A 13,890-nucleotide genomic window follows, 5' to 3' on the forward strand; every position below is an offset into this window, starting at 1 on the left:
CACGAGGAGTGTTTGTGGCAAAGTGTTTCTGCCCAGTGTACCAGGGGCATGTGGAAACGTTGTCGTACCATATGCACGAGGGGAGTGTGTGTGGCAACGTGTTTCTGCCCAGTGTACCAGGGGCATGTAGAAACATTGTCCTACCATACGCACAAGGATTGTGTCTAGCAGATAGTATATGCGCAGTGTACCTGGGGCGTGTAGAAACATTGTCCTGCCATACGCACGAGGAGTGTGTGGCAAAGTATTTCTGCGCAGTGTACCAGGGGCATGTTTGAATTAACTTTCTAGAGTACCAGGGGCACAAGGATTTTCCCACTGTTGTTCTGCTTTGTTAGTGGGAGGGGGCTTAATTGTGGGTCCCTGGGGCCTGCTGGAAGTCAAGGTCCATGGTGGATACGCGGTGCTATGTAACCGCAAGAGAAGAAGCTACTGGGGGACTAGAGAAGGGGAGCATGTGGTTCCCCAGGGTCTGCTGGAGGACAAGGTCCATGGTGGATACACGGTGCTATGTAACCGCAAGAGAAGAAGCTACTGGGGGACTAGAGCAGGGGAGCATGTGGGTCCCCGGGGCCTGCGGGAGTGCAAGGTCCATGCTGGATATGCAGTGGAGGGTAACGGCGAGAGAGGAAGCTTTCAGGGGAGACTAGAGCAGGGGAGGATGTGGGTCCCCGGGGCCTGCTGGAGGGCAAGGTCCATGCTGGATATGCAGTGGAGGGTAACTGCAGAAGAAGGAAAGCTAGTGGGGACTAGAGCAAAGGAGCATGCAGGTCCCCGGGGCCTGCTGGAGGTCAGGGGGATCAGCAATTAGCCAGCGGTGGTCAGATTAGCAGCAGGGCCAGTGCAGCAGCAGCAGCACATCTTTTTCGACCGTAAAGGAGACAGGAGGCCGACTCCCCCACTCGGCCAAATGGAGACAGAATAGCAGCAGGGCGATTTCAAGAGCTTGGTTATTTTTCAGCTGCAAGGGAGACAGGAGCAAGCCGTGTTGTGGGTCCCCGGGGCCCACCGGAGGTCAGGGAGATCAGCAATTAGTTAGAGGTGGTGAGAGTAGCAGCAGGGCCAGTGCAGCAGCAGCAGCACATCTTTTTCAGCCGTAAGGGAGACAGGAGGCCGTCTCACCACCTCGGCCAGGGCCATTTTTTCTCCCCTCACCGGTTGAGCAGTCTAAGGGTAAGGCCTTGCAAAGGTGCCCTCCGTCATTTATGGGAGATGGGTGTCTGGCGACGCGCAAGTCAGCAGACACCCCGGGCAGCGCTCGGACAGCACTGGGACGGCCCGGGAGAGCGAGAGGCTGCCACAGCAGCCTCCTCTTCCAGCCTACCTGCCTGCCAGCCTTCCCCTCCCACCCCGATCGACTGGCAAACGTGGCCTGCCATCGGAGGGCCGCCGCCGGGCCCGGCACCTTCGCCGGCGCCTTCGGGCGGTCCGTTCCTCCGGCTCGCAGGCTCGCCTCTAGCGCAGGTCGGGGGGGTCTAGTGCGACGGTCGGAAGGGGGTGGTGGTTCCCGGACCCCGCCCCCATCCTCCCCACGCTTCCCCCCTCCCCCCCAACCAGGCGCGATCGCTCGGTAGCGAGACCGAGACGCCCAGTCCGTCCCCGTGGTCATACCACGGCGGGCCTCGTCACAGAGGGGTAGGCAAACCCAGAGTTTGCCCACCCCGCAAAGGCGACGGGGCCCTGTCCGGCAAGCACGGTTTCTTGAACCCTCACCCCGGTCCACATCTGCGTCCGGAAAGCCTCGCCCTGGTCCACAGGGCTCAGTAGCCCCGAGCGAGCGAGCGCGCGCGCGCGCACACAGCGCCGCTGCCTGCCTGAGGGGCTACCTGGTTGATCCTGCCAGTAGCATATGCTTGTGTCAAAGATTAAGCCATGCAGGTCTAAGTACACGCGGCCGGTACAGTGAAACTGCGAATGGCTCATTAAATCAGTTATGGTTCCATTGATCGCTCATCCGTTACTTGGATAACGGTGGCAATTCTAGAGCTAATACGTGCAAACGAGCGCGGACCGTCCGGGTATGCGTGCATTTATCAGACCCAAAACTCATGCGGGGCGTCCTCTCGGGGGCGCCCCGGCCGCTTTGGTGACTCTAGATAACCTCGAGCCGATCGCTGGCCCTCCGTGGCGGCGACGTCTCATTCTAATGTCTGCCCTATCAATTTTCGATGGTACTTTATGTGCCTACCATGGTGACCACGGGTAACGGGGAATCAGGGTTCGATTCCGGAGAGGGAGCCTGAGAAACGGCTACCACATCCAAGGAAGGCAGCAGGCGCGCAAATTACCCACTCCCGACTCAGGGAGGTAGTGACGAAAAATAACAATACAGGACTCTTTCGAGGCCCTGTAATTGGAATGAGTACACTTTAAATCCTTTAACGAGGATCCATTGGAGGGCAAGTCTGGTGCCAGCTGCCGCGGTAATTCCAACTCCAATAGCGTATCTTAAAGTTGCTGCAGTTAAGTGTTTCACGGAGACATGGCTGCACAAAAACATCCCGGACCAGGTGGTGGATATAAACGGATTTACGTGTGTGAGAGCGGACAGGGACCCAGGCAGCAGCGAGAAGAAGAGGGGAGGAGGACTCACTCTCTATGTTAACAACCGCTGGTGTTCCCCGAGTCACGTTAAGGTGAGGATGGCTGTGTGTAACAAACACATCAAACTGGTAGCAGTCGGTCTTCGACCATATTATTTACCGCTTGAGTTTTCCCTCGCCATTATCGTCATTGTTTACATCGCTCCTGATGCCAACGCGGTGCAGGCGTATGACATCATCAGCTCTGCGACAGCGGACCTATTAACACTAGAATTACTGAGCCTTTTTTCCCTGGTGCAAGTCCCTATTACTAGATTTACTGGCCTGCGCAGATTTGCGTAAATTCCCCCCGACCTTAACACCTCTTGGCACCCCGCTGAGATTTTCACAGGTCGTCAGCTCCATTGTTCTCCTGCTTTTGTTGTGCAAACACACCTCCCCAACCCCTAACCATGAGAGATTCAAGTTTTCCTTCCTGCAAGGCTACTTTCCTTCCTTACCTGCCTGCATGCCTGTCCATAAACATATATACACAGAGTTGTACATATATTTATATATTTATATAGCCACACCTTATATAATATGCATAAAGTCTAGTTATACACACAGACACATCTATATCAAATATACACACACACATATATATATATACACACACATATATGTGTGTGTGTGTATATATATATAGATGTGTCTGTGTGTATAACTATGTATGTATATATATATATATATATATATATATATATATATATATATATATGTTTGTATAGTGCACTTTCTATACCGTGCTCTGTCCACTTTTTGCAATGACAATGCAGATTTTCCACTTGTGGGACAAATAAATGCAGATTTGCTGTGTGTGTGTGTGTGTGTGTGTGTGTGTGTGTGTGTGTGTGTGTGTGTGTGTGTGTGTGTGCGCAACATTGGCATTTGTTTACTCAGATCCAAGGCAGGCCAAACCTCTGTGTTACAACCTACATACAAAAGACAGACATTCACAATATATGGGTACACAAGTCTGTTTTATTTCAAAGTGTTTCAAACTTTACAGGGTTTGCAGACCCAGTGTCCATCATCCCTGCATTTGGCACAGGTGAATTTCTTACATGTTGCACAGGTAAATCTGCTGCGATTCCTGTTGCAGCTCTCTTGCACTTGGCACTGTGTTGTCTTTACAGTCCCTGGCACAGCACCTGCCTCTGTGCTAAGATTTCCTTGTGCTGCATGAATCGGCAACGAAGTTGCTGAGCTAGAAGACGAGAAACAATCTTCTTTTGCCTGTCCACCCTGTACATGCCTTGTACAAAATGTAGGCATTCACTGCCGCCAGGTCCAGCATATTGTAGAAAACCGCTACTGGCCACCTGCGTGTTGCTGATCTTACAGAATACATCCGTGCCATTTGGTCCAACACGTCTACACCACACTGTAAAAGCAGAGCGAGAGAGTCATGAGTATATGTTTTTTCTATAGGCCTGTATAGCACACATCAGAAAACATTGTAGCACTGGTGTAAATTGTACACACATTCACATACCTTCATGTGGTTGTAGTCTGTGATCGTGTTGGGTTTCCTCTTTCTGCCGTCACCGATCGTCACGTCTTTGGTGCATGGAACTTAGAACACACACAGTCTTGGTTTTTTAGGTGCATAAATTGTCAAGGACACACTGCCACTTCTAAGCACTGAAGTGGAGAATACCTCTCGCTTTGCAGTATCTTTTGCAAGTTGAGGAAGTTCACGCCGGACTTTATTCACCATGCCCAGTAATGTTGTTTTGCGCTGCAGCAGTCTGTGCGACAGTGACAGTGAAGTAAAGAAATTGTCCGTTGTGACATTTCTTCCATCATCCAAAAACGGCTCCATCAGTTTCATGACCACGTTCTCTGCCAGCCTCTCTCCCTTCTGACGACTGGGGTCCTTTCCCAAGTAAGGAGATGCACTGCAGACATATTTGGTGTCCAAATCCGTGGCCATCCAGAACTTGATCCCAAATTTGTCTGGCTTGGTTGCAATATACTGGGTGAATGGACAACGAACCTTGGTAGGGAACAGCTGTTCATCTATGGTCATGTGTTCCCCTGGAGTGAAACTCTTAGCACAGTTCTCGTTGAAGCGTGTCCAGATGTCGGAGATCGCTGCAAATTTGTCTGTTTTCACCCGTCTGCCCGCGTGTCCCTGTCATCAAATCGAAGGTGTTGCATAATTGAAATGAATCTATCTCGGGGCATTGTCTCTTTGATTAGTGGCACCAGAAAACTTTCTGACCAGCAATCCACAATGGCACCAACAGGACACATGATTGCTCTTACAAACAGGATTGAAATGAATGCCATAAGTTCATGAACTTAAAGCATAAAGTCTAGTTATACACACAGACACATCTATATCATATATATATATATCTATATCATATATATATATCTATCTATATCATATATATATATCTATATCATAGATATATATATCTATATATATATATATATATATATATATATATATATATCTATATCTATATATATATATATATATATCTATCTATATCTATCTATATCTATATCTATATATATATCTATATCTATATCTATATCTATATATATATATATATATATATATATATATATATATATGTGTGTGTGTGTGTGTGTATGTATATACATACACACACACACACACATATCTATCTATCTGTGTGTGTGTGTGTGTGTGTGTGTGTGTGTGTGTGTATACATACACCAATATTTTTGAATACACGTGTCCATATTTATGTTTCCAGATTGTTTGTATAGTGCACTTTCTATACTGTGCTCTGTCCACTTTTTGCAATGACAATGCAGATTTTCCACTTGTGGGACAAATAAATGCAGATTTGCTGTGTGTGTGTGTGTGTGTGTGTGTGTGTGTGTGTGTGTGTGTGTGTGTGTGTGTGTGTGTGTGCAACATTGGCATTTGTTTACTTAGATCCAAGGCAGGCCAAACCTCTGTGTTACAACCTACATACAAAAGACAGACATTCAAATATATGGGTACACAAGTCTGTTTTATTTCAAAGTCTTTCAAACTTTGAACGAACCTGGTAGGGAACAGCTGTTCCCTACCAAGCATTTCTTGCAGCTGGCAACAACAGTCGTGCATTCAGTATAGTTGTGACTTCCGCAAAAATGTGGTCAAAATCTCATGAGTAAGTTGAAGCATTTCTATCAGGCATTTCTGAAAGTTGTAACACAGAGGTTTGGCCTGCCTTGGATCTGAGCAACTCTGAGTGAGCAAATGCAAATGTGCCAGGCCTCAAGGACAATGGGTGGTTTGCACAACAAAAGCTGTAGGAGAAACAAGCTGACGACCTGTGAAAATCTCAGCAGGGGTGCTTAACACCTCGGGACTTGCACCAGAAAATAAAAAAGCCAGTAATTCTAGGGGGTGTTGGGTTTAGGGAAGTTACGCAAATTTGCGCAGGATAGTAAATCTAGTGTTAAATCGTAGTCCCTCTGCGTTTGTGGCTATAACGGGCGATTTTAACCACACGAACCTCTCCACTGTTCTACCTACATTCAAGCAGTATGTGGACTACAAAACAAGAGACAATAAAACACTGGACCTTTTTTATGCCAATGCCACTGAGGCATACACCTCCAGCCCTCTCCCTCCTCTGGGCAGGGCTGATCACAACCTGGTCTACCTCCAGCCCCTTTACAGAGACAACCTGCAGCCACAAAAACGGTTACAACATGGACAAGGGAGTCGGAAGAGACTCTGCAGGGATGCTTTGAGTCAACTGACTGGGATGTTCTTTGTGATTCCAATCAGGACAATGTTGACAATCTGACAGGCTGTGTAACAGATTATATCAACTTCTGTGTGGACACTGTGGTCCCAAAAAAACCATTCTGTGCTTCCCCAACAATAAACCCTGGGTTACCAAAGACATCAAAGCAACCCTGAACAAGAAAAAAAAGAGCTTTCAGAAATGGTGACAGAGATCAGCTGAAACTGGTGCAGAAGGAGCTGAAAGCCAAGATTGCAGAGGGTAAAGAGTCCTACAGACGGAGGCTGGAAAACAAACTGCAGGAAAACAACACCAGGGAGGTGTGGAGTGGAATGTGGGCTATCACTGGCCTGAGGCAATAGAGAGGTGTTGGGATGGATGGAGACGCCGAAAGTGCTAACAACCTTAATCTGCACTTCAATACGTTTGACTGCCCTGTGTCTCCTGTCTCCACACCCAGCTCTTCCCATCTTCTCCTTTCGCCTCCCCCCTCTCCTGCCCCCTCAGACTGTCTCACCCTGTCCCTCTCAGAAAGATGACATCAAAAAAGAATTGGGCAGACTCCACTCCAGCAAAGCTGCTGCCCCTGATGGTGTCAGTCCCAGGGCCCTCAGGTGCTGTGCTTCCCAGCTGTCTGGAGTTCTACAACGGATCTTCAACATGAGCCTGGAAATGCAGAGAGTCCCATCACTCTGGAAGACATCCTGCGTGGTTCCTGTCCCTAAAAAGATCAACCTGTCGACCCTCGGTGACTACAGGCCAGTGGCTCTGACCTCACATGACATGAAGACGCTGGAGAGACTCATCCTGAAACATCTGCGTCTGCTGGTGGAGCCTTGGCTGGACCCCCTGCAGTTTGCTTATCAACCTCGTATCGGTGTGGAGGATGCCATCATCTACCTGCTGGACCAGGCTTATTCTCATCTGGACATTGTTGGGAGCACTGTGAGGGTCATGTTCTTTGACTTCTCCAGTGCTTTTACCACAATCAGACCATCACTGCTGGGGAATAAGCTCATGGAAATGCAGGTGGACGCCCCGCTGGTTGGTTGGATTACGGACTATTTAACAAGTCGACCACAGCATGTCCGACTGAAGAGCTGCCGCTCAGATAACATCCTGAGCAGCACGGGGGCACCGCAGCGGACAGTCCTATCACCCTTCCTCTTCACTGTCTACACATCTGACTTCAGGTACAAGTCTCAGTCATGTCATCTGCAGAAATTCTCGGATGACTCTACCATTGTGGGCTGTATCAGGGATGGACAGGAGGAGGAGTACAGGAGTGTGGTGGACAGCTTTGTCGAGTGGTGTGAGCTAAACCACCTACAACTTAACATCACAAAGACAAAGGAACTGATCATGGACTTTAGGAAGCAGGCTCCTCCTCCTACCCCTGTCATCATCAGAGGGGCTGATGTGGAGATCGTTGAGGACTACCGGTACCTGGGGGTACACTTGGACTTTAAACTGGACTGGACCAAGAACACCAATGCTATCTTCAAAACAGGGCAAAGTCGGCTTTTCCTACTGAGGCGGCTCAGGTCCTTCAATGTTGGTAGGAAAATGCTGACCATGTTCTATCACTCGGTGTTGGAGAGCGTCGTGTTCTTTGCAGCTGTGTGCTGGGGAAGTGGGGTGAAGACAGCTGATGCCAACAGGCTGAACAAACTGATTAGAAAGGCTGGTTCTGTCCTGGGTGTCAGACTTGAGAACCTGGAGGAGGTGTCTGAAAGGAGAATGCTAAAAAAGCTTCTTTCTATCATGGACAGCCCCTCCCACCCCATGCACGCCCCCATAATGGACCATCGGAGCAAACGCAGCAAAAGACTCATTGCCCCGAAATGCAGAACTGACCGCCACAGTAAATCCTTTGTACCGGTGGCTATAAGACTGTTTAACTCTTCCTCACTCTGTAGGTGCTTCTCCTGAGACGATTACCAATGTTATTTTGTTCCCTCCCAGACCGTGCAATATTACCCAAGAGTACTTACTGAATATTTGTGCCACCACCGCCTGCTCCCACTGGGTGGCCGCCAGTTCAGCCACCATTCGGGCCAGCTCCTCGCCTTGCCGGCCCGGTCGTGGGTCTGCCGTGCCCCCCATCCTGGGTTTCGGCACCACTGTAAATGACCACGGCAGACCCGGTGACATTAACATGCTTTGTAGCATTCTTTATAATACACATAGAGCTGCAGCTCTCCCGTTGCCAGCTCACCATTACTACAACGACAACCCCAACCACAGGACTGAGTACAATATTTAAGTCGGCGGGGCGTGATTGCGGATGCCCTGCAGGTGCGTCCGCCTTCCCTGCGCAGCACCGCAGGCCACAAAGACACAAGAATGCATAGACTGGCTGGATTTAAATTTCACAACTCTCTCCTACAAAACAGTACCCTTGTCCAGCGACCATAAAGCAGAGGAGCGCCCACAACGTCATCATGCTAATCCATTTGTCTTTGCTGTCCCTACCCAGGTCCCAGCGGCTGCGGGCACTCCACCCACCTCACCAGAGATCGCACAGATGTCGGGGCAGGAGTGTTGGCGGTGCAGGCGACCAGGATGCCGCCCTTGGGAGTGTCCGCCAATGGATTCAGAGGTTCTAGAGTTGGTGGAGGTTAGGTGTTTGCATCGGGACATACACAGATATCCCACAGTGCCACTGTAAAATAAAGTACAAGGGCAAAACTCCTAGTGTGAATGCTGCAGTTAGCTCCTGCCTGATATATCCCTTAATTCAGGGTACAGAATGGCCCTGTTGGGGCAGTGTGTGCAGAGTATGCAGTTGCGTACACGAACTTCAGTGGCGTGTAGTGTCTGAGCTGCATTCAGCAGTGATGCAAGGTCATTCCACGCTGACTCTGGGGAGGAGGAGACGGCAGGGCCTTCTCTTGAGGCCGCGCTGCCTCCGGGACTTCACTCCATGGGAGATTTCCCACTAAAGCAGTCTTGTGATGAAACTCTATACTCAGCCTTTGACCAGGTGATGAAAATTACCTGGAAATTCAACTGCCCATTCCAAAAGCACCTTTGCGCTCTCCAATGTCCCATTTGAGAGATGGATGCTTCGAACAGAGGGCTGGGGGCTGTTTTGTCTCACCAGGTAGGAGGGGGAGTTGACCGCCCTATTGTGTACATGAGCCAGAAGCTGCCAGATACAGCATGGTGGAGAATGAGTGGCTGGCCATCCAGCGGGTGGTCAACTCCCTTGATTTATACCTCCTGGGATGCTCATTTACTCTCTGCTGAGACCACGCCCCAGGTTAAATGGTGGAGAGTCCCAGATTTAAGCCCTATGGGAGTGTCCCCCCAAGGTGTCGCAGAGTTTAGACTGGGGGGTTCAGATGGTTCGTGACTGATTTTCTCTTCTGCACCCTGAGCACTTTTTTTGCTTAGTTTGCAGGTTGTTAGTTGACCTAATGTGTAGAGATCCATTCATGAAACTATCATCCTTCTATTTAGCCCCAAAATTGAGCTTAATAAGTACATCCTGTGAGAGTAAAGTATGTGGTCATTACCTTTAGTGACATATCAAACTTTTCCCAAAGAAATGTCACATGATTGTGCAATATACCAGTACTTATCAAGAAAGTCTAAATAATGCTATATCCATGCCATGAATTAGGATAATTCTCTCTAATTGATCTTTCTGATTTAATTTCAGTAATCACTTCCTCCCCAAATAGCAAGCAGGTCTGGCTCAGATCTGGTATCAAGCCGGCACCGCTGGTTGACTACTGGCATGATAAGACCTATGTCATCCAGATATGGGCCGGGCCTGGCATAGATGGCACCGTTTATGCGATGGCATGCCATATCTGGCTCGATTGCGGTTTGGGTTATGTGGCCCAGGCCCATAGAAAACAGGTCTGTCCCAGATCTGGCATCAAGCTGACACTTCTGACCGACTGATGTCATGGCAGAATGTATGTCAACCAGATGTGCGCCAGGTCTGGCAATGATGCCACTGTTTATGTGATGGCATGTCATATCTGGCTCGATTGTGGTTTGGTATATGTGACCCAGGTCTTCCCTGGATCTTCTGACTGACCGGTGTCATGGCAGGGTGTATGTCAACCAGATGTGGGCCAGGTCTGGCAATGGTGGCACTATTTATGTCCCTATTCTCCTATTTTAGCTAGAAGGCCCAAATGCCATGTTGCAATACTATACTGCTATGGTAGCCAGTGTTTCAAATGCAGATTTGACAGGTTTGTGAGTGTACACTTTATCCAAAACCTAGTAACAGTTTACTCATGTTCTACAGCCACCCACTGGGTGGCTGTAGAGCAGGTCACCTACTGATCGCAAGGTTAGTGGTTTGATCCCTGGCTCCTGCAGTCTGCATGTCAAGAGTATGAATGTAGTTAGGAAGCACTCAGTTAAGAGAAAGTGTATGATTGGGTGAATATGGCGTGTTGTATAGAGCACTTTGAGTAATCCAGGAGACTAGAAAAGCACTATATAAGAATCAGTCCATTCACAAGTCGTCATGTTACTTTTGCGCTATTATGTTCCGGCACATGTTGTTATTACATGACTTGATTAAGGTACACACAAGGCTGACATCTGGGTCAGCACAGGGCCAGCAGTGTGTCTGCAACTGGCCCGTGGATGCACACAACTTACACATCAGGTTTGCCAGAGGTAATCCACACATGGGCCAGCACAGGACCACCAGTGTGTCTGCAACTGGCCTTCTGCTGGCCTGTGTGTGAGCCACCTCTGACAAACCAGATCTGGACCACCAAAAGGCCGTCATTCTTTGCCGTATGTGGGCCATGTGTAAGCACATTGTGTGGGCCAGATCGGGGCCATACCAATTTTGCTATGTGGGTCCTTGGGGTCTTCTCTATATTATTGTAGGGTCTTCCCCTTATAATATAAAACACCTTGAGGAGACTTTTGTTGTGATTTGGTGCCATATAAATAAAACTGAATTGAATTGAATTGCATATATATTTGTCATAGTCATCAGTCTGCACATGGCCTTGCAATTCTTTTGTGATAAGCTTTCCGTCTTCACAGCCACCAGATCTGAGCACTGAAGCCACTCTGGTTGCATATGGTATGGTGACCAAACCCCCTTTTTTTTTCTTCAATTTGTCCTTCTGTTTGGCTTTGCTTTGACAGTAAATAAAAGCAGTTAACTGAATTAACACATCTAGTTTCTAAATGGTGTACATGCCTGATCAGTACAAAGAATTTCATGAATATCACTAATTGCTGTTGACATGCATGCAACAGTCTCAGTGTGGCACTGTTAACAGTGGCCAAGTATCATGGTTCTGGGTCAGCGTTTTGAGTTTTCTTGTGTTTTGGTATCTGTTAAGTATTATTATTATTATTTTCATTTAATTGGTTAGTTCTGAGTTCATTCTTATTATGTCTCTGAGTTTCCTTATGATCAGTTTATTTACTTTTTTATTTGGTCCCCTTGTGTCTTTGTCCTCTCTGTGTGTCTCTTTTTATGTGTGTGTGTGTGATCTTCATGCACAGTGCACATATTTTGCATTGAAAAAACTTAATTAAGTTTGTAGCATCCATCTTTTTTCTAAAAATATTCAATTGTACAATTTTTAAAGCATGTGTTTCATTTATACTCATTAGAAATAGTCTCATCATACCAGTATTCAGAAGAATTTGACCCTTGAACAGTTAAATAGATCACATGGAAGGTTAATAATGTTAGTGCACTCTGCTTTAAGTATTATTCAAGGACAAAACTTGGACGCAATGCGATTACATTTGAAAGACAAAGGACCAGAGATAGTGGATAGAGGTGAGTCATGGACCCACTAAGGAAATGTCTAAACACATTATTCTTCTTTTTAAGTTTAACAGGAAACATATCCACAAGAGGGATCTTACAGTCTGAATTTTTCTATCTGAATAATTTAAGTATTTTTATAGCAATGCTTTATAACATTTGAAAGATGGTTGGAGGTAATTTGTTGCCCCAGCACATACACACAATTCCTAGAAGCCTGTAATTCTGCCGTAATGGGTGCAAGCATGGGTAAATACATCTCTGTCAGGCCTTACATCAACAAGAGCAGACCTGCACTATAAAAACAAGACACATTATACTTGATTATTTATTTTCTGGAGAAAGTAATTTATTACACTTGTCGTTATATACTTTTTTCTTGATTACTCTGTTAAATGACCTGAAACACATTGCCGCTTAATCACCATTTAACAATATAAACCTAGGATTTATATTACAGTCACACACACTATAGCCTTTATTGTCACCCTTTTCTTATTGTCAGATACAATTCAATAAACAATTCAATTGTAGCTTATTTTTAATACCTGAAACAAAATATTCACAACAAAGAAAGTAACACAGTAGATATCCTTTAAATTTTCCAGTTCTCATATTTGATACAGTTGACAAAAGTTATGATTATATAATATATTAGATATTAGATAAACATTTGAATATGCGAGATGCATGTGAGATGTAAAGCTCTGTAAAAATTTGGAGCGACAACTTTAATGAGAACATGATGAACAAAAGTTAAATGAAGGTGGGAGACTTTTCATTTAAGCCTACATTTTTTAATTATTTATAGTCCCTCAGTAAATTAACTTTCTGCTGGCAACTTCAGAAACCTCACACTGTCATGGAGCATTAAGGAAACATCAAATATTGAGATCGAGAAAAGTATGTGATAAATATTGCAGGTGTCAGAGGAATCTGTGCACAGTTTGAGACGTAAGCAAGGAGACATGGAGTGATTTAAATAGTAACAGTAAGTGCTACAATTTAGCATTATAGGATATAAAAACATTCAATAAATGGTTTATCAAACCCTAAAAGTTGAGCAACGGTATTTGGAGATTTTATCAGTTTTAAGTTAACATAGAACCAAATTTCTAAAACCCCAAAGTGCTATAAGCCATATATTTTCTTATAGCTTACTTAAAAAGCTATGAATATGTAAATAAATATGTATGCTGTAAATATAAAGATTTACTGTAAAGTGTGTATTAAATGTATTTCTGTTTTCAAAATCACAGAAGTTCTTGTTGAGTAAAGAATAAAAACTGATTTAACTGCCAGGACCTCCACAAAGCACCAAACCCATACTGTCAAGTGGTGGCCCCACAGGAGGGTGGTCCCATGTACTGCTTTTGACCTGTATCTCCCAGCCCGCATGGGCCAAGGCCACCAGGTTATCTCCTGGGGGGATGTAGAGATTAAAAGGATATTTTGCTGCTATTTCTGCTGCTATTTTTTATGATCATTATTACTGTTCCATTAATTATTAATATTGATATTGCATTTAAATGTTCAAACATATTGGTATCATATCAGCCTTTTCAGGGCCGGAGCAAAATACCTGAGAGGAGGATGGCTGAAGTGTTTGACTAACCTTTTTTCCCTTTTAATTTCCTAAGCTTGGGTGAAGCATTTTGAGTTTTTTGCCACATGAGATGTGTCAAAAAAAGAGAGGGATTTAAGGTTTAATTTGTTTAATTTGAAATGGGTTTAGGATGATTTTAGTGGGGTTTTTTGTTTGATAATTTAGATATGGTAAAACTGGGGCAGAGAATGTTATTTTTTA

This window comes from Oreochromis aureus, linkage group 2 (assembly GCF_013358895.1).
Source record: "Oreochromis aureus strain Israel breed Guangdong linkage group 2, ZZ_aureus, whole genome shotgun sequence".
Lineage (NCBI taxonomy): Eukaryota > Metazoa > Chordata > Actinopteri > Cichliformes > Cichlidae > Oreochromis > Oreochromis aureus.